The following is a 20,844-nucleotide window of genomic DNA, read 5'->3' as shown; positions in this document are numbered from 1 at the left end:
ATAATTTTCTTTCTGATCTCTTGAGACAGCTCTTTCCTTTGCTTCCTCTGGTCCATGTCGAGTGTGGTACACACCATATCACCAAACAACACAGTGATTACCTGGAGCCATATATATAGGCCCAATGGCTGATTACAAGGTTGTAGACACCTGTGATGCTAATTAGTGGACACACCTTGAATTAACATGTCCCTTTGGTCACATTATGTTCTGTGTTTTCTAGGGGTACCATCATTTTTGTCCATGCCTGTTTCATGAGTTTATTTTTTTACATAATTCTGTTGAAGCATGGTTGAAAAACAATGTCTGACTTTCATTGGTTAACATTTATAGAATTTTAATTTATTATTACTTTTGTCAGATTAAAGTTATTTCTGTGACCATTGTGACTTTTTCTTTCATTGACCAAAGGGTACCAACAATTTTGTCCACGTCTGTATATAGGAGGTCTGTGGCTTCAGTTCCTTGCTTGGTCCTCCTGTGTTCACATACTTCTAAGACTGCTGCTGCTTCTGGTTCCTGATCCTGGCCTCGTCTGACTACCCCGTTGGTTCCTGATCCTGGCTTCGTCTGACTACCCCGTTGGTTCCTGATCCTGGCTTCGTCTGACTACCCTTCTGGTTCCTGACCTCTGTCTCCGCAAGACCCTGCTTCGGTTTAGCCATCCGTTTGGACTTTTGCTTACGGCTTGCTTTTCAATAAAACCTTCTTATTTTCCACTTATCTCTTGTTGTACGTCTGGTTCATGGTTCCATGACACACACATGGCTGACTTCATGTTAGGCTGCCTTTACCGCGACCTATACGCATTTTAGACTACATGGATTACTGGTTGTTAACCCTTCTCGACCCCCCACTACAAAGAGAACTTCTCATCTATTATTCCTCTGGTGGAGAGGACGAGCAAAACAGTGCAATACCAGAAGATCCTTGTTAAAAAATTGCTCCAAAACTTTCTATCTGACAACACTGGCGGCAGAGTCCATAGTTCCTTGGCCAACCGAGGAGGGGAGACAGGGGTAGCAAACAGCAGTTCCAACAGAGGCAGGGCAACACTCTCCAAAGCCTGTGACAGTTTCATGACACCCTGCCAGCACCCTTACCCTTAGGCGCGGCCTAGTGTCACAAGGAGGGAAACCTTATGGAAGATGGTGAAGGAGCATATAGCAGACATTGTCAGCATCCTCAATGATTCCTCAGTGCCTTACAACTACTGGGCGCCCAAGCTGGACACGTGGCGCGAACTGGCGCTCTATGCCTTGGAGATGCTGGCCTGCCCTGCCGCCAGTGGTTTGTCTGAGCAGGTATTTAGTGCTGCTGGTGGCATTATAACAGATAAGCGTATCAGTCTGTCAACTGAAAATGCTGACAGGTTGACTCTTAAAAAAATTAAGAAGGCCTGGATTGACCATGACGTCTCGACTCCAGAGGAAAGCTGATGAACATAAAGGCACTTTAAATGTGTTGTTTAAAATATACTGAATACACTATATTGCCATGCACCCCTTCCACCACAAACAAGGGTATATGGTTGAATCTTCCTTTTATCATCCTCCTTCCTCTTCCATCATATCAACACATGCTTATTCATCGCATATAATGACCTCGCATATATGCCCTTTGCATAATGTTTTACATTGTCAGCACAGCTGCAGGCCCTCGCATATAATTTTTTAAAGGGTCAGCTCACTAGCAGGCCCTCGCATATATTTTTTGGAGGGTCAGCTCACCAGCAGGCCCTTGGATTTAATTTTTTAGAGGGTCAGATCACCAGCAGGCCCTCACATATAATTTCTTTTGAGTTTCAGCTCGCCAGCAGGCCCTTGCATATAATGTTTCACAGGGTCAGCTCACCAGCAGGCCTTTACCTACAATCTTTTACAGGGTCAGCTCCCCTGAAGGCCCTCACATATAATGTTTTTGAGAGTTAGCTCACCTGTAGGCCCTCACCTACAACCTTTTAGAGAGTCAGCTCACCAGCAGGTCCGCACCTAAAATAATTTTAAGGGTCAGCTTACCAGCAGGCCCTTGCATCTAATTTTTTTATAGGGTCAGCACACCAGCAGCCCTTCGCATATAATTCTTTACATGGTCAGCTCACCAGCAGGCCTTCACCTAAAATCTTTTACAGGGTCAGGTGACCTGCAGGCCCCCCACCTAATTATACCTAATATGTAATTTGCGTGCATGCTGCCTTGCTTGGATGTGGTAGCCGTAACTGTTTCTCAGGCTCCCTCTCTCGAATCAAACCATGATTACTCTGTTACCAATGGTCTACATGTTTTTGGCTGAAAATAACATCAAAAATTGATAGGACAGACATCCGAATGGATCGTCACCATCACAGAGACGTGCGATCGGCCCCAGGTTATCTAGAGTCACCAAAGCAGCAGCAGGCCCTCGCCCATAATGTTTTAGATGGTCAGATCAGCAGGCCCTTGCTCCAAATGTTTTTGAGGGTCACCAGCAGGCCATCAATCATATTTTTTAAGGCTGTGTATGATGCCCTCCTTTATGTGTAACAAAGAGTGTATTGGCGTGCCGGTTCCTTGTAATTTTTGGCAGCCCTTTCACTTAGTGCATAGGGTTTATGAGTGTGGGAGTCCCACTACCTGAACAATGGTACCACAATGGGAATGAGGCCCTCCTTTATGTGATATATATGTTGATTCGGAGTGACTCTTCCTTGTAATTTTTTGCAAAATTTGCACTTTATATACAAGTAAATATACAGGAAAGAATGTTTCCTAACAGATTGTCGCCTAAAAAAGATTTTATCTTCAGTTTTCAGCGTTTTATTGTCAGTCTGTAAAAGCGGCTTACTACTCAGACAACATTGTTCCCATGCTGCATCCAGACATCCTCCCCATGCTGTTCCCAAACCATTTTGGTGGTGTTTCCATCAATTTCTGACCTATTGCTATGAACCAGGCACCCTCCCCTCTTCAGAGCAGGGGGTGCCTGGTTTAATGCTTTGGTTCCCCCATTGACTTTAATTATACTCGGGTGCTCAGTAGGGAACCCGAGCATCCAGATGTATTCGGCCAAAGCCCCTGAGCACTATGGTGCTCGATCAACACTAAACCTTATGGCCATGTCTACTGTATTATTTACAGAGCTGTTGACTCCCCAAAACATCTTATTGGTAGGGTGCAAGCTGTTGTATAGGCTATCAATAAACCCCCTTTAAGTACAAATGCATTCAGCCTAGTGAATGGTTGCTCCCAAGTGTTTCTGCTAATGCTTTCACATTGGCACTCTTTTGGCCAGAGGTGTATGGTATCATATCAGGTGCATTGAACCCTAGCACCCGACTGGGTATTTCTGCCACATAAGAAAATGCTAGTAAAATAAATGATGCCCTAGTAGCCTCTTATAAACCTTACCTCTTACACTGCTCTTCGAACCAAATAAAAAAAATACAATGCAACAGCTCTCTGCAAACCAAATAAAGTACAAGAAAGTATGCTAATGCTATGCTTATTAAATAAATTTGAGATTCTTGGCAAATACATTTTGTACAAAATTATTTAGGCCCGTCTGCCACATGTCAAGGCGATCTCTGTAAGAAGGGAACCTAACAATAAATTCAACCTGTTATGTGTCATGACAGCTACCATAAAATTCAGGGAGTGTAGGTTCCACATGCTACATGCTGAGCCCACCCTAATTTTTGTCATTTTTGGTGACAAAATGGCCTCCATTAAATCCAGGGAATGCTCTTTGAACCTAAGTGCAATTTTCAAAAGTTTAACTGGACTACACAGATACCAAGAGTACGCTACAATAATAATCATATTTAGGCCCCTTTTACACGGGCGCGTATTCCACGCGGGTGCAATGTGTGAAGTGAACGCATTGCACCCACACTGAATCCTGACCCATTCATTTCTATGGGGTTGTGCACATGAGCGGGGATTTTCACGCATGCTCTATATTGTCACGCAACGCAGGCCCCATATAAGTGAATGGGGCTGCGTGAAAATCGCAAGCATCCGCAAGCAAGTGTGGATACGGTGCAATTTTCACGCACGGTTGCTAGGAGACGATCGGGATGGAGACCCGATCATTATTATTTTCCCTTATAACATGGTTATAAGGGAAAATAATAGCATTCTTAATACAGAATGCATAGTACAATAGTAATAATCTTTTACCATGGTGGTGGATCATGTGATGGACCATGTGTTGACCGAAGTAACGTCACCACAGGTCCTTTTCCCTGCCCACAGCAAAAAAGAAGACAGAAGAGAAGCCGGGCTGCGCGAGCAAGTGGATTAAGGTGAGTTAAAAAAAAAAAAAAAATTTTTTTAACCCCTCCAGCGCTATTGTATAATGCATTCTGTATTAAGAATGCTATTATTTTCCCTTATAACCATGTTATAAGGGAAAATAATACAATCTACCCAGCACCTAACCCAAACCCAAACTTCTGTGAAGAAGTTCGGGTTTGGGTACCAAACATGCCGATTTTTCTCATGCGAGTGCAAAACGCATTACAATGTTTTGCACTCGCACGGAAAAATCGCTCATTTTCCCGCAACGCACCCGCCTCTTATCCGGGCAAAAAACATGATGCCCGTGTGAAAGAGGCCTTAGTGTTGGGTGAATTGAGCTTTGGATCAGAGATCCAAAAGTCAATTTGTTCCAACACTTCGTTTTTAATGCGGTCTCCACGCACAGCATTAAAATATATTGCCTCCGTGTAGGCAAAATTCGTTTCACCCAAAGCTTTGGTGTATTAATTACCTAATAACATCTTTAAAAACTTTTAAAAATAGCAATCTGAACTCGGGTTTGGTACCCGAACCCAACTAAAATGTTTTTAAAGACGCAAATGTGATTACCAAAATAATTCACTGCAGCCTCTTACGAGTTCGGTCGAAACTAATTTTGTCTACACAGAGGCAATACATTTCAATGCTCTACATGGAGACAGTATTAAAACCGAAGTGTTGGAACAAATCGACTTTGGATTTCTGATCCGAAGCTCGATCTCGAAGCTCGATTTGCTCAACACTAGTAAACACTTATTTAGAACGTACATTCCATGCCTCAAGCCCAGGTAATGAATCCTTCACAAGGTTCTGAATTTATGAACTCAATGTAAAAAACAAACCAAAAAAACAACACTATTTTAAGAAAAAAACATTTATTGTGTCAAATGTTACGCAAATAAATACTAGGTGCAATTTTTGCAACATTTTTCACTAAAATACATTTCTTTCTACTTTCAGGAGCCCTTATTTAAAGTTCTTCTGAAAAAAAAAAAAAATATCTAAAAAAAAAAGTTCAACACTACCCATTTAGACCTTCTTAGAGCTACTATAAGAATAGAAATGCAAAGCTGATTACAACAATTCAGTATGTAATTCAGTAATCTTGAAGTTAATATGCTAAAAATACAAGACGAAGCCATCTTGTTAACATGCAGAGCATATTACATTACTTTTCAGAGCGGTGTTACAGCTCACGCTATTTGCTGATAAGTAAAAAGGGGAAAGGAGACAATAGCCAGTAAAGAAGAGGTTGAGTCATGTAATTGCTTATTCATTTATGCGTTAGGGCAGCATTTGTTCTCTGTTAGCGATCCCGCTGATTATAAGAGACCCCCTTAAGTAGCCCATATTTTTCATACAAATAGATGAAAGAGGCAGTGGCAGAAGAAAAATGTCGAGTAATTTTGCACAAAGGGATAATTTCATTTTCATTTCTTCTTTTCTGCCAGATACATTAGTTCCCGTCTCCTGTTATAATTATATGAATCATACGTCTGCAAAAAAATATTTATTTAAGATAATCAAACCTTAGCATCACGCTTTTTAAGTTTTAATGAAGATCACAGCAGATCACAGCCTTAAAATTTACATTTCATGTACATTTTGTATTGTGGATGTGATTGATTATTTTAAAAATGCATCAAACATTTTGTTTCATTTGAAAACCATGTATTATAACTGAAATTATAACTGAATAAACTAAAACATTCTCATGTATCTGTAATATTTGACTACCAGATACATTGCAGGTTAAGATAAAACTTTTTTTTATTTTTATAGAATAGACGTCAGTATATCCTTTTCTTGCAATGATATGATATTAATGAAATAAAATGCTATTTTGAACAAAAACATAATACATTTGCTAGTGTTGAGCGAGTGCTCATGTGCTCGAGTAGAACACTTTGCGATGCTCAGATGTTCTACTGAGCACAATGGAAGTCAGTGGGATAACCCCAGGCACCCTCTGCTCTGAAGAAGGGAGGGTGTCAGGACTCTAGTTAGGCCTAGGAGTCCCTGCTCTGACTCCATATATAGCTATGTCCATATATGGAGTCAGTGCTTGGGGACACCCCAGTGTATTTAAATCTAATTTAGCCTGTATTTCAGAAACGTTTCTGCCGGGATTCAGCTAGCCAATTACTTAAAAAATAAAGAGACTTCTACTGTACTGTACTTCTACTGAGACCTATACAGTAGAAGTCTCTTTTTTTTATTTTTTTTATTTTTTGAGCACTTGGTGATGCAGCTATATAGTGTAGTGATTAAAGTTTTGGGCTATGATGCAGAAGCTGTGAGTTCAAATCCTGTCGCAAACTTTTTCAGAAATAGAGGCTAAACTTAATTTAAACATATAAATCTAAGTTTTTAGCCATAATATATTTACACATTTTATATATCTAGAATATATAATATATGTAAATATATTATGGCTAAAACATCAGTAGTAGTTTCCCACATACTGTATTATGCATTCATATATATCAGAAGTATATATAATTACATATTTATTTCGTGCCACACATTTTTTACAATTACCAAAAAATATATATATAAAATACATAAATCTAATTTAACCTCTATTTCTGAAAAAGTTTGGGACTGGATTTGAACTCGAAGCTTCTGCATCATAGCCCAGAACTTTAACCACTACATTATATAGCTGCATAGCCAGTCACCAAAAATTAAATAAAATATGAGACTTCTACTGTATAGGTCTCAGTAGAAGTACAGTACAGTAGAAGTCTTTTTTTTTTTTGTAACTGGCTTTGCAGCTATTATAGCTGAGTGGTTAAGTGCCTTGCCTCTAATGCAAAAAGTTGTGAGTTCTTATCCTGGCAGAAACCTTTCTGAAATTTAGGCTAAATTAGATTTAAAAAAACTGGGGTGTCCCCAAACACTGACTCCATAAATGGACATATCTATAGCCTATAGCCTAAGCCACAGACTCACACTGAGGGATTCCCTCACTGTACAGCGATCTTCTGCATAGAAATAGAGACTAAATTAGTTTTCAATACACTGACTTGAGCACACGTGGTGTTTGGCCGAACACCAGTTTGGCTTGAGCATGCTCGCTCAACACTAATATTTACATTAGAATTATGATGTTGTTTATTGTGGTTTTTCTAATTACCATAAGATGCACCTGACTATAAGACACACCTAGGTTTCAGAGAAGGAAAATATGAAAAAATATTTTTCATTAGACCTCAGATCAGACCCCCAAGAAGGCCCCCATTGTTATTCAGACCTCAGATTAAACCCCCAAATCAGACACCTATTCCTCATGAGACATCAAATCAGATAAAAAAAATAAATAAAAAATAAATCAGACCTCAGATCAGACTCCCATCAGACCTCAGATCAGACCCCTAATCAGGCCCCGATTAGACCCCAAAATCATACCCCTATTGCTCATCAGACAACAGATCAGACCCTATCAGATTTCAGATCAGACCTTCATCAGATCTCAGATGAAACCACATCAGACGTCAGATTAGACTCCAATTCCTCATCAAACCCCTATGAGACCTCAAATGAGACATAAAATAAATAAATAAACTTACCTCTCCTGCTCAGGATGGAGCTCTCTTCCTGCACTTACCACTTCCTGGTCTTCTGCAGGTGCCTCGCTGCACTGTGACCTGATATTGCACAGCATTAGGTCATAGTGCGTACCTATGCATTGCAATATCAGGTCATAGCAAAGCATGTAGTGCCGGTAAAAGACGACCAGGGAGTGATGGGTACAGCCCCCAAAAGAAGCACTGTAATCATCTACTGTGTACTAGGGAACACTTCTATAAAGGAAACATTCCCTTGTATTCACTTCATGAGATGCACTGCCATTCCCCCCCCCCCCCCCCCCACACCTTTGGGGGGAAAAAGTGCATCTTATGGTGCAGGAAATTGGTACATTTTAGAAATGTTCAATTAAAAACTATTTATAGTTCAGTGAAAATTGTTTTTATATGTTTCACGGTATTTAGGTGCTATCATAAATAGTGCATCTAAGCAAAATATTTCTATAGTACATTACATAATTGTAATGCTAATGAAATGATAAAGCCAAACTGACGGCCAATAAACGCGGTGTACCAGACACACTATGTGCTAGCCGTCACACTCTGAACACCCTTGAGGGCTGGGGTACTGTTCACCCACCTCCAGCAGGAAGAGCCCTTCCCAGGTATCAAACACTGGCAGCAGATGGGCAAAAAAAATTCAGTGACACTATGCACTGGTGAATAGGGAAGCACAAGAATGGTCAGTAAACGTAAGCCAGGGTACAAGAACTAGAAGACAACCAAAACCAAAGCCAGAGTCAGAGTCAATAACCAGAGAAACTACTCACCAGATAGTTTAAAATCCAGAGCCAGGGAAGCAACTGAATAATCAGCAGTGAGTGGGGGGAAAAGACCAGGTTTAAATATCACTCCACAGATCACCTAACACTGCTGAGGTCACACTCAATCTCCACCCTCAGCCCAGGAAAGCACAGGTGAGGGCTGAGAGTGTGCAGAGGAAGGAACCTCCCACCAGTGGCATCTCTAGCTTAAAAAATTTGGGGGGGGCACACTGGGGGCCAGGACAAAAGTAGGGGGGGCAGCTATAACAACGATACATTTACACAAGTACGCTTCGAAATGCTGCGATACTTTACCCAATACCTAAAACCGCAACAGGGAAGAAAAGTCCAGCTGTCTGTGGATGACACTTTTATAGAGAGGGGGATCTGTGGATGACACTGCTATGGGGGGGATCTGTGGATGCCACATACCGTGTATAGCATCTTATGCTATATGTGTCATCCACAGATCCACCCCATGACAGTGTCATCCCCATTTCCCCCTCCATAACAGTGTCATCCACAGATCCCCCTCCCCGCCACTCACAGGAGTGTACATTTGACATTTCTAAACCGTAATCCATATCCTGCAGTAACTTTAACTTTAAATCAGGATTCAGCAGCCGCTCATCTCTACTAGTACCTTAACCTTACACCACTCGGCTAGCTTCGGTAACAGGGCCAGGCTACAGCCTACAGGTCCTGCCTGTTAGTTGTTATCGAGCAAGAGCTGATTTCTGCAGGTCAGAGGATACGGATTACAGTTTAGAAGAAATGTACACTCCTGTGAGCGGTCCAGACCAGTGGCGGATCCAGAGCCTGGTCTCAGGAGGGGCACTTCCAGATTATTTTCTGTCCGCAGCCACAGAACAAGGGTGCTTATAGAACAGACTCCACAGTGTAGCGGTATACTGTATACTGTGTGGCACAGTGTAGCGGTATACAGTATATTGTGGGGCACAGTGTAGAGGTATACTGTATATTGTGTGGCACAGTGTAGCGGTATACTGTATACTGTGTGGCACAGTGTAGCGGTATACTGTATATCGTGGGGCACAGTGTAGAGGTATATTGTATATCGTGGGGCACAGTGTAGAGGTATACTGTGTGGCACAGTGTAGAGGTATACTGTGTGGCACAGTGTAGAGGTATACTGTGTGGCACAGTGTAGAGGTATACTGTGTGGCACAGTGTAGAGGTATACTGTGTGGCACAGTGTAGAGGTACACTGTGTGGCACAGTGTAGAGGTATACTGTGTGGCACAGTGTAGAGGTATACTGTGTGGCACAGTGTAGAGGTATACTGTGTGGCACAGTGTAGAGGTATACTGTGTGGCACAGTGTAGTGGTATACTGTATATTGTGGGGCACAGTGTAGAGGTATACTGTATATTGTGGGGCACGGTGCAGAGGTATACTGTATATCGTGTGGCACATTGTAGGCTATATGTGTATAACATAAACATATTTCACATGAACACTTACAGTTACTTGGCTTGGCCCTTGGGGATCTCGGACACCACTTCCACACTTTGGCCGGGGGCTCGGCGGAGCTGATGTGTTTTATCCTAATGAGAAAGATTTCATAATAAGGATTTGGAGAAAGGGCAGAGGGATAGCACAGCAGGGAGAGGCTGGTGCTGCTACTAGGAGGTCATACCATGGGGGAGTAATAAAGCCCACCATTATGCCCCCCAGTAGAAATAATTCTCCTTATAATGTGACAATGCAAAAAATACCCCCTTATGCCCCCAGTTGAGCTAATGTCCCCCATAATGTGCCAGTATAAAATACCCCTATATAGTGCCCCCAGTAAATGCCCCCATAGTGCTCCTCTCCCCCTTCCTCCTAGTGCCCCCCATAATGTACCAGTATAAAATGCCCCAGTAGATGCCCTCAGTGTCCCCCATAATTTGCAAATATAAATTACCCCTTCTTAGTGCCCCCGTAGTTGACTCCATAGTACTCCTCTCCCCCTTCCCCATAGTACCCACCATAATGTGTCCCAGTATAAAATGCTACTGTACAGAGCCCCCCATATAAAACACCCCTTCTTTGTGTTGCCTCAGTAGATGCCCCTATAGTGCCCACCAATAATGTGCCAGTAATAAGCCCCCCATTACGTGCCAGTAATAAGCCCCCCATTACGTGCCAGTAATAAGTCCCCCATTACATGCCAGTAATAAGCCCCCCCATCATGTGCCATTATTAAGTCCCCCCCCATCATGTGCCATTATTAAGTCCCCCCCATCATGTGCCATTATTAACCACTTCAGCCCCGCTAGGTGAAACCCCCTTCATGACCAGGCCACTTTTTACACTTCGGCACTACACTCCTTTCACCGTTTATCGCTCGGTCATGCAACTTACCACCCAAATGAATTTTACCTCCTTTTCTTCTCACTAATGGAGCTTTCATTTGGTGGTATTTTATTGCTGCTGACATTTTTACTTTTTTTGTTATTAATCAAAATATAACGATTTTTTTGCAAAAAAATGACATTTTTCACTTTCAGCTGTGAAATTTTGCAAAAAAAACGACATCCATATATAAATTTTTCGCTAAATTTATAGTTCTACATGTCTTTGATAAAAAAAAAATGTTTGGGCAAAAAAAAAATGGTTTGGGTAAAAGTTATAGCATTTACAAACTATGGTACAAAAATGTGAATTTCCGCTTTTTGAAACGGCTCTGATTTTCTGAGCACCTGTCATGATTCCTGAGGTTCTACAATGCCCAAACAGTATAACTACCCCACAAATGACCCCATTTCGGAAAGTAGACACCCTAAGGTATTCGTTGATGGGCATAGTGAGTTCATAGAACTTTTTATTTTTTGTCACAAGTTAGCGGAAAATGATGATGATTTATTTTTTTTATTTTTTTCTTACAAAGTCTCATTTTCCACTAACTTGCGACAAAAAATAAAAAATTCTAGGAACTCGCCATGCCCCTCACAGAATACCTTGGGGTGTCTTCTTTCCAAAATGGGGTCACTTGTGGGGTAGTTATACTGCCCTGGCAATTTAGGGGCCCAAATGTGTGAGAAGAACTTTGCAATCAAAATGTGTAAGAAATGACCGGTGAAATCCGAAAGGTGCACTTTGGAATATGTGCCCCTTTGCCCACCTTGGCAGCAAAAAAGTGTCACACATGTGGTATCGCCGTACTCAGGAGAAGTTGGGGAATGTGTTTTGGGGTGTCATTTTACATATACCCATGCTGGGTGAGAGAAATATCTTGGCAAAAGACAACTTTTCCCATTTTTTTATACAAAGTTGGCATTTGACCAAGATATTTTTCTCACCCAGCATGGGTATATGTAAAATGACACCCCAAAACACATTCCCCAACTTCTCCTGAGTACGGCGATACCAGATGTGTCACACTTTTTTGCTGCCAAGGTGGGCAAAGGGGCACATATTCCAAAGTGCACCTTTCGGATTTTGCAGGGCATTTTTTACACATTTTGATTGCAAGGTACTTCTCACACATTTGGGCCCCTAAATTGCCAGGGCAGTATAACTACGCCACAAGTGACCCCATTTTGGAAAGAAGACACCCCAAGGTATTCCGTGAGGGGCACGGCGAGTTCCTAGAATTTTTTATTTTTTGTCACAAGTTAGCGGAAAATGATGATTTTTTTTTTTTTCTCTTTTTTCCTTACAAAGTCTCATATTCCACTAACTTGCGACAAAAAATAAAAAATTCTAGGAACTCGCCATGCCCCTCACGGAATACCTTGGGGTGTCTTCTTTCCAAAATGGGGTCACTTGTGGCGTAGTTATACTGCCCTGGCAATTTAGGGGCCCATATGTGTGAGAAGTACTTTGCAATCAAAATCTGTAAAAAATGACCGGTGAAATACGAAAGGTGCACTTTGGAATATGCGCCCCTTTGCCCACCTTGGCATCAAAAAAGTGTCACACATCTGGTATCGCCGTACTCAGGAGAAGTTGGGGAATGTGTTTTGGGGTGTCATTTTACATATACCCATGCTGGGTGAGAGAAATATCTTGGCAAACGACAACTTTTCCCATTTTTTTATACAAAGTTGGCATTTGACCAAGATATTTTTCTCACCCAGCATGGGTATATGTAAAATGACACCCCAAAACACATTCCCCAACTTCTCCTGAGTACGGCGATACCAGATGTGTCACACTTTTTTGCTGCCAAGGTGGGCAAAGGGGCACATATTCCAAAGTGCACCTTTCGGATTTTGCAGGGCATTTTTTACACATTTTGATTGCAAGGTACTTCTCACACATTTGGGCCCCTAAATTGCCAGGGCAGTATAACTACGCCACAAGTGACCCCATTTTGGAAAGAAGACACCCAAGGTATTCCGTGAGGGGCACGGCGAGTTCCTAGAATTTTTTATTTTTTGTCACAAGTTAGCGGAAAATGATGATTTTTTTTTTTCTCTTTTTTCCTTACAAAGTCTCATATTCCACTAACTTGCGACAAAAAATAAAAAATTCTAGGAACTCGCCATGCCCCTCACGGAATACCTTGGGGTGTCTTCTTTCCAAAATGGGGTCACTTGTGGCGTAGTTATACTGCCCTGGCAATTTAGGGGCCCATATGTGTGAGAAGTACTTTGCAATCAAAATCTGTAAAAAATGACCGGTGAAATACGAAAGGTGCACTTTGGAATATGCGCCCCTTTGCCCACCTTGGCATCAAAAAAGTGTCACACATCTGGTATCGCCGTACTCAGGAGAAGTTGGGGAATGTGTTTTGGGGTGTCATTTTACATATACCCATGCTGGGTGAGAGAAATATCTTGGCAAACGACAACTTTTCCCATTTTTTTATACAAAGTTGGCATTTGACCAAGATATTTTTCTCACCCAGCATGGGTATATGTAAAATGACACCCCAAAACACATTCCCCAACTTCTTCTGAGTACGGCGATACCAGATGTGTCACACTTTTTTGCAGCCTAGATGCGCAAAGGGGCCCAAATTCCTTTTAGGAGGGCATTTTTAGACATTTGGATCCCAGACTTCTTCTCACGCTTTAGGGCCCCTAAAAAGCCAGGGCAGTATAAATACCCCACATGTGACCCCACTTTGGAAAGAAGACACCCCAAGGTATCCAATGAGGGGCCTGGCAAGTTCATAGAATTTTATTTTTTTTCGCATAAGTTAGCGGAAATTGATTTTTTTTTGTTTTTTCTCACAAAGTCTCACTTTCCGCTAACTTAGGACAAAAATTTCAATCTTTCATGGACTCAATATGCCCCTCAGCAAAAACCTTGGGGTGTCTTCTTTCCAAAATGGGGTCAGTTGTGGGGTGTTTGTACTGCCCTGGCATTTGAGGGTCTCCGCAATCATTACATGTATGGCCAGCATTAGGAGTTTCTGCTATTCTCCTTATATTGAGCATACAGGTAATGAGATTTTTTTTTCCGTTCAGCCTCTGGGCTGAAAGAAAAAAATGAACGGCACAGATTTCTTCATTCGCATCGATCAATGTGGATGAAAAAATCTCTGCCAAAAAAAAAAAATGGAGGGGAAAGGCGTCTGCCAGGACATAGGAGCTCCGCCCTACATCCATACCCACTTAGCTCGTATGCCCTGGCAAACCAGATTTCTCCATTCGCATCAATCGATGTGGATGAATAAATCATTGCCGGGATTTTTTTTTTTTTATATATATATATATATACAAAATGCTTGCCAAAGCATAGGAACGCCGCCTCCTCCTCAGCTCGTATGCCTCGGCAAACGTATCTGTCACTGCAGAGGAGAAAATCCCGTCTTGCAGCGCCGCATACACCGACTTGCGTGTAATCTGACAGCAGCGCAATGCTTCTGTCAGAATGCACATCGGTGCTGCAGCTAGTAGATCGGTTGGTCCACCTGGAAGGTAAAAAGACAAAAAAAAAAAAAAAAAGAAAAAACCAGGCCACAACGCAATAATTTTATTAACTTTGGAACAGAACATGTAACTTTAACTTTTGGAACTAAACATTAACCTGTTTGCTTACCTGTTTTTTTTTTTTTTTTTTTTTACCTTTATAGAACAAACCTCTCCTTCCCCATGGGTCAATGTGCAAAGCGCAAATCGCCCAAAGATGTGGCGAAGTGCGTTATGCACTTTGTCCCATGTGAAAGGAGACGTTTGCAGCAGCTGTGAGTGAATGGGCCCTAATAGCCCTGTGTGCCTATCCTGGTGAGATGTGATCCCTATGCTAGGTGTACCTGTGTGTGGTACTTTCGGAAACACTCCCCTAAGCATAGGGCAGGGTGGTCGGGACAGTCAGGACAGAAATAACGGGTGTCACGCCTTATTCCACTCCTGCTACAGACACGACATTTTTTTCGGGGTGGCGGTCGGTTTGAGGTACCAGCAACGACACTGGGGAAGTGTCGCTCGTGTAGACGGCTAACTACACTGGTGGATGGGGCCACGGAACCTCCTGGATACAGGAGGTTCGCGATGATCTCTTCCTGAAATTTGAGGAAGGATCCAGTTCTCCCAGCCTTACTGTAGAGATTAAAACTATTGTACAGAGCCAATTGAATTAAATATACAGACACCTTCTTATACCAGCGTCTGGTGCGTCGGGAAACTAAATACGGAGCCAACATCTGGTCATTGAAGTCGACCCCTCCCATGTGGAGGTTATAGTCGTGGACTGAGAGGGGCTTTTCAATGACACGGGTTGCTCGCTCAATTTGGATTGTCGTGTCTGCGTGAATGGAGGAGAGCATGTAAACGTCACGCTTGTCTCTCCATTTCACCGCGAGCAGTTCTTCGTTACACAGTGCGGCCCTCTGCCCCCTTGCAAGACGGGTGGTAACGAGCCGTTGGGGGAAGCCCGCGCGACTAGTTCGCGCGGTACCACAGGCGCCAATCCGTTCTAGAAACAAATGCCTAAAGAGGGCCACACTTGTGTAAAAATTGTCCACATAAAGATGGTACCCCTTGCCGAATAAGGGTGACACCAAGTCCCAAACTGTCTTCCCACTGCTCCCCAGGTAGTCAGGGCAACCGACCGGCTCCAGGGTCTGATCTTTTCCCTCATAGACCCGAAATTTGTGGGTATAGCCTGTGGCCCTTTCACAGAGCTTATACAATTTGACCCCATACCGGGCGCGCTTGCTTGGGATGTATTGTTTGAAGCCAAGGCGCCCGGTAAAATGTATTAGGGACTCGTCTATGCAGATGTTTTGCTCAGCGGTATACAAATCTGCAGATTTCTGGTTGAAATGGTCTATGAGGGGCCGAATTTTGTGGAGCCGGTCAAAAGCAGGGTGGCCCCTGGGACGGGAGGCGGTGTTGTCGCTAAAGTGCAGGAAACGCAGGATGACCTCAAATCGTGTCCTGGACATAGCAGCAGAGAACATGGGCATGTGATGAATTGGGTTCGTGGACCAATATGACCGCAATTCATGCTTTTTTGTCAGGCCCATGTTGAGGAGGAGGCCCAGAAAAGTTTTAAATTCGGAAACTTGGACTGGTTTCCACCGGAAAGGCTGGGCATAAAAGCTTTCCGGGTTAGCGGTGATAAATTGTGTGGCATACCGGTTTGTCTCTGCCACGACTAAGTCTAAAAGCTCCGCAGTCAAGAACAGCTCAAAAAATCCCAGGGCCGAACCGATCTGAGCCGTCTCAACCCGAACTCCAGACTGGGCGGTGAAAGGGAAAACTACGGGTGCGGCTGAAGTTGGGGACTGCCAATCAGGGTTTGCCAGCACCTCTGGGATTCTAGGGGCTCTACGGGCACGTCTTTGCGGTGGCTGCGACGGGGTCACTACTGCACGTGCCACCGTACCAGCTTCAACTGCCCTTCTGGTGCTCGCTACTTCACCAGGTTGTACGGCAGTGCTGGTACTAGGTCCAGGAAGGGCTGGGCTGCTGGTGTATGCCTCACCACGTAATTCGACAGCACCAGCCCCACTCTGCTGCTCTTGAAGCGGATCCTGCGCAACCTGCGGTCTAGCGACACGGGGCCGGGTACGCCTGGTGCTATCAGGGACCTCAGCCTCCTCGTCCGAACTTTGGGTCAGAGAGCTACTGCTTTCTACAGGTTCGTATTCTGACCCGCTGGATTCATCAGATGAGGGTTCCCACTCCTCATCCGACTGGGTCAGAAGCCTGTAGGCCTCTTCAGAGGAATACCCCCTGTTTGACATGTGGGCAACTAAATTTAGGGGTATTCCCTGAGACTACCCAAGAAAAAAAAAGCAAGCCTGTCTTACAAAGGGGAGGCTAGCGAAGTACCGGAGGCTGCTGCGGTTGATAAAAAATATCAAAACTGATTTTTTTATCGCCGCAGTGCGTGTAAAGTGAATGTGCAGTGATCAAAAAAAAAAATTTTTTTTGTCACTGCGGTGGGGCGGGTGTGGGCGAACGCACGTGTGGGCAACCGATCAGGCCTGATCGGGCAAACACTGCGTTTTGGGTGGAGGGCGAACTAAAGTGACACTAGTACTATTATAGATCTGACCGTGATCAGTTTTGATCACTTTCAGATACTATAAAAGTACAAATGCTGATTAGCGATACGCTAATCAGCGAATAACGGACTGCGGTGCTGTGGGCTGGGCGCTAACTGATCGCTAACTACCTAACCAAGGGACCTAAACTATACCTAAAAAAAAAAAGTGACAGTTTGCACTGATCACTTTTTTCCTTTCACTAGTGATTGACAGGGGGGGATAAAAGGGGTGATCAAAGGGTTAATTGGGGTGATCTGGGGGCTAAATGTGGTGTGGTGGGTACTCACAGTAAAGATGTGCTCCTCTGCTCCTCTGCTGGAACCAACCGACCAAAAGAAGGAGCAGAGGAGCACAGCAGCCATATAACCCCATCATATTTACTAATATGATGGGTTATGTGGCTGCTGATTGGATTTTTTAAAAATCAGCAGCCTGCCAGCCAATGATCGTGGCCGGCAGGCTGCTGACGAAATAGTCTTCTGTGAAATGCCGGCCCGCGATGCGCATGCGCGGGCCGGCTGTGACGTAATCTCGCGTCTCGCGAGAGGACGCGCCGATGCGTCCAGGAGGAACTAAACAACCACCTCCCGGACGCATCGGTGCGTACAGCGGTCGGGAGGTGGTTAAGTCCCCCCCATCATGTGCCATTATTAAGTCCCCCCCATCATGTGCCATTATTAAGTCCCCCCCGTCATGTGCCATTATTAAGTCCCCCCCCCCTTCAGTATCACTATTGTAAAAAAAAAAAAAAAAAAAAAAAAAAAAAAGAACACTTATACTTACCTCAGTGTCAGCGATGCGATGCAGGCCTCTTCTGGCCTGTGTCCCACGCTGTATGGCTCAGGCAGCGCGATGACGTCATCGCGCCGCCTGCGCCAGCCTCTGATAGGCTGCAGGCACTAGGCCGGCAGCAGTGGCGTACCGCCAATATAGGCAGACCACGCCGCTTCTATGGGGCCCGCAGCACAGGGGGGCCCGGAGCACACAGAAGGCCCCGCCCCCTTAGTTTATTTTAGACAGTACACAGACTTGTGGTGCAGGCGCAGCGGGCCCTCGGCACTTGCGTTTGATCGGCGGCACCCCCCACCCAGACCCCCCCTTCCCCAGACCCCCCCTTCCCCAGCATCTGGAGTCTTGTCTGACCTGCCTCTTAATTCACCCGGCCGGGCTGTGGGCGTGTTTTGATTCACACTGGCCAATCAGCACAAGGAGGCAGCTGCTGATTGGCCAGTGTATTGCAGGCAGCAGGAGCGGGCGCTGCTCATACATACAGACTCAGAGCGTGTGAGCGAGGCAAGTAGGTGACACACACGGCCCCCTGCAAAGCCATGCTGAAAAAGTAATCTGCCACTGCCCTGCCGTTTCCCGGCGACAGCAAGTGCAGTGACACTAGTGAGTGAAGGCCAGACTGAAGGACTGCCCGCTCCTGAACAGACACAGACGGTGGTCTGTTGATTGAGTGGTTGTGTTGTGTATGGGAAGGGATAATGCAGCATTGCCAGCAAGAGAACTCCTAGGGAGGGAGGGGAGGCTCATAGAGGACAGTGTGCTTTCCTCCTACACTGTCCTCTATGAGCCTCCCCCCCATGAGTCCCCCCAACCCCTAATGCCCCCCCCCCCCAAAATGCCCAGGGGGGTGGAGTAATAGGAGTAAAGCACACTGTCCTCTATGAGCCCCCCAACCCCTAATGCCCCCCAAAATGCCCAGGGGTAGAGAAATAGGAGGAAAGCACACTGTCCTGAGAATTTTGGGGGGCATTAGGGGTTGGAGGGGCTCATAGAGGACTCAGGAAACCCCTTGCTGCTGATGCTAAGTGTGCACACAGCCACCAATCACATTCCCCCAAGCCACCCATCCCCCAACACATCAGTTACCTTTGGGGGGGGGGGGGATATGATTGGTGACTATGTGCACACTCAGCATCAGCAGCAAAGCGTTAAAGGGGTTTGGGGTAAGAGAAGTGATGACAAAATGGCACTGGTAGCAAAGGGGTTAAGATGTGGGGGATGGCCTACGTCTGGCTTTAGCACAGTGGACACAGGCAGGAGGAGCGATGTGTATGCGGGCTCCGGCCCTGCACTCGTTCAGCTATGCTCGCATACATATCGCGCCCTGTGTCCACTGTCCTGTGCCCACTCTGCTAAAACCTGACATAGCCCATATATGCCCGGCTTTACCAAAGCAGACAGGTATGTATGTGTGTGTGTCTGTGTTTGTATCACTATCACCATGCCCACAATGTTCCTATGTCTTGACGCAGCTGCATCAGGACGTTCTGTGCGGAGCAAGAAGATGGAAGAGGAGGCAGCGCCGCTAGCGTGGATTCCGTGGAAGAGACACTGGGAGGCACACTAAGGACACAGGTAAAACTACCACATGATCTACTCTAGTGTTATCTGTGGTTTTACAGAGGACTGCAGGTAACACTACCACATTATCATCACTAGTGTTGTCTGTGGTTTTACATAGGACTGCAGGTAACACTACTACATTTTCGGTAATCAGAGAGCCATCACTGTGTTATCTGTATTCAGAGAGCTATCGCTGTGTTATTTGTGGTGTTACATAGGACTACAGGTGACCTCTACTACATTATCTGTACTCAGAGAGTTATCACTGTGTTATTTGCAATGTTACATAGGACTGCAGATAAAACTTTTATGGATATCCACAGTAGTCCCATAGATTCAGCTACCACAGGGTTTTGTTCCTGCGGCATTCCTTTTGCCGCAAAAATGACCTGTGCCCTTCATTCTCTGGGTCAGTACGAATACGTACGAATGTATGTATACATTTCTTAATTGGCAAATGGGGGGGGTGGCAGGGGAGGAGCCAGGACAGGAGGTGGGATGGACCAGGGGTGGGTAGTGGGCGGGGTTAGGGGGCCCAATTCAGATTCTTGCTATGGGGCCCAGTGATTTCTATGTACGCCCCTGGCCGGCAGCCTATCAGAGCAAGGGGAAGGGACACGCCTCTCCCTCCCCTGCACCGCCGCTGGCACAGGCAGTAGTAAGGAGATGAGCGCAATGGAAGCGCTCATCTCCCTGTGCCCGGCAGCGGCGGCTCACTTGGGGGGGGCGCATTTTAGTTGGGGGGGCACATGGGGGGGCCGAGCATGATGTAGGGGGGGCCATGGCCCCCTCTGCCCCCCCCCCTGGCAACGCCACTGCCTCCCACCACATGTCTAAGTCAGGAGATATAACAAAAGAGGTTCCCTGGCAACAGCTGACACAAGGGGTTCCAGCATCCCGAGACCCCTGACCAGCGCCAGCGTTGGGAATGATGGTGTCCCGTCTCTCAGCAGCACCAAGATCCGGAATGGATCCCACAGAGGGACGAGCGCGTAAAGCGCAAAGCTTTACTAGCTCTGCTCTCCGGAGGCGACACCCCTCCCCTCGTGGCCAGCGAGCGGTGAGGGATGTCCTGCCAGAGGGCCAGAGACCCCCTGGGAGAATGAGAGACACGTGTTTGCGTAGTGACATGCTTCCGGCGAGACTGTGTCTGTCTCCCTCGCTGCCTGACAATAATGATGTAGTTTTTTTTATTGTCCAAAGTCCACGTTATATGCAAGGTTCCGCTGGCTCACCAGAGAACCAAGGAGTCCTTTGGTAAGCTTAGACTCTTAGACAATGATGGGGTGCACATAGAAATCGAGGGGCCCCATAGCGAATCTCAAAACTGGGCCCATCACCCAAATATAAAGTATAATTATTGTACTAGTGTATGCATATTTACATATTTACATGTATATGAA

Source organism: Bufo gargarizans, chromosome 9 (genome assembly GCF_014858855.1).
Source record: "Bufo gargarizans isolate SCDJY-AF-19 chromosome 9, ASM1485885v1, whole genome shotgun sequence".
In the NCBI taxonomy this organism is placed as follows: domain Eukaryota; kingdom Metazoa; phylum Chordata; class Amphibia; order Anura; family Bufonidae; genus Bufo; species Bufo gargarizans.
Note: the sequence above shows the minus strand (reverse complement) of the source record.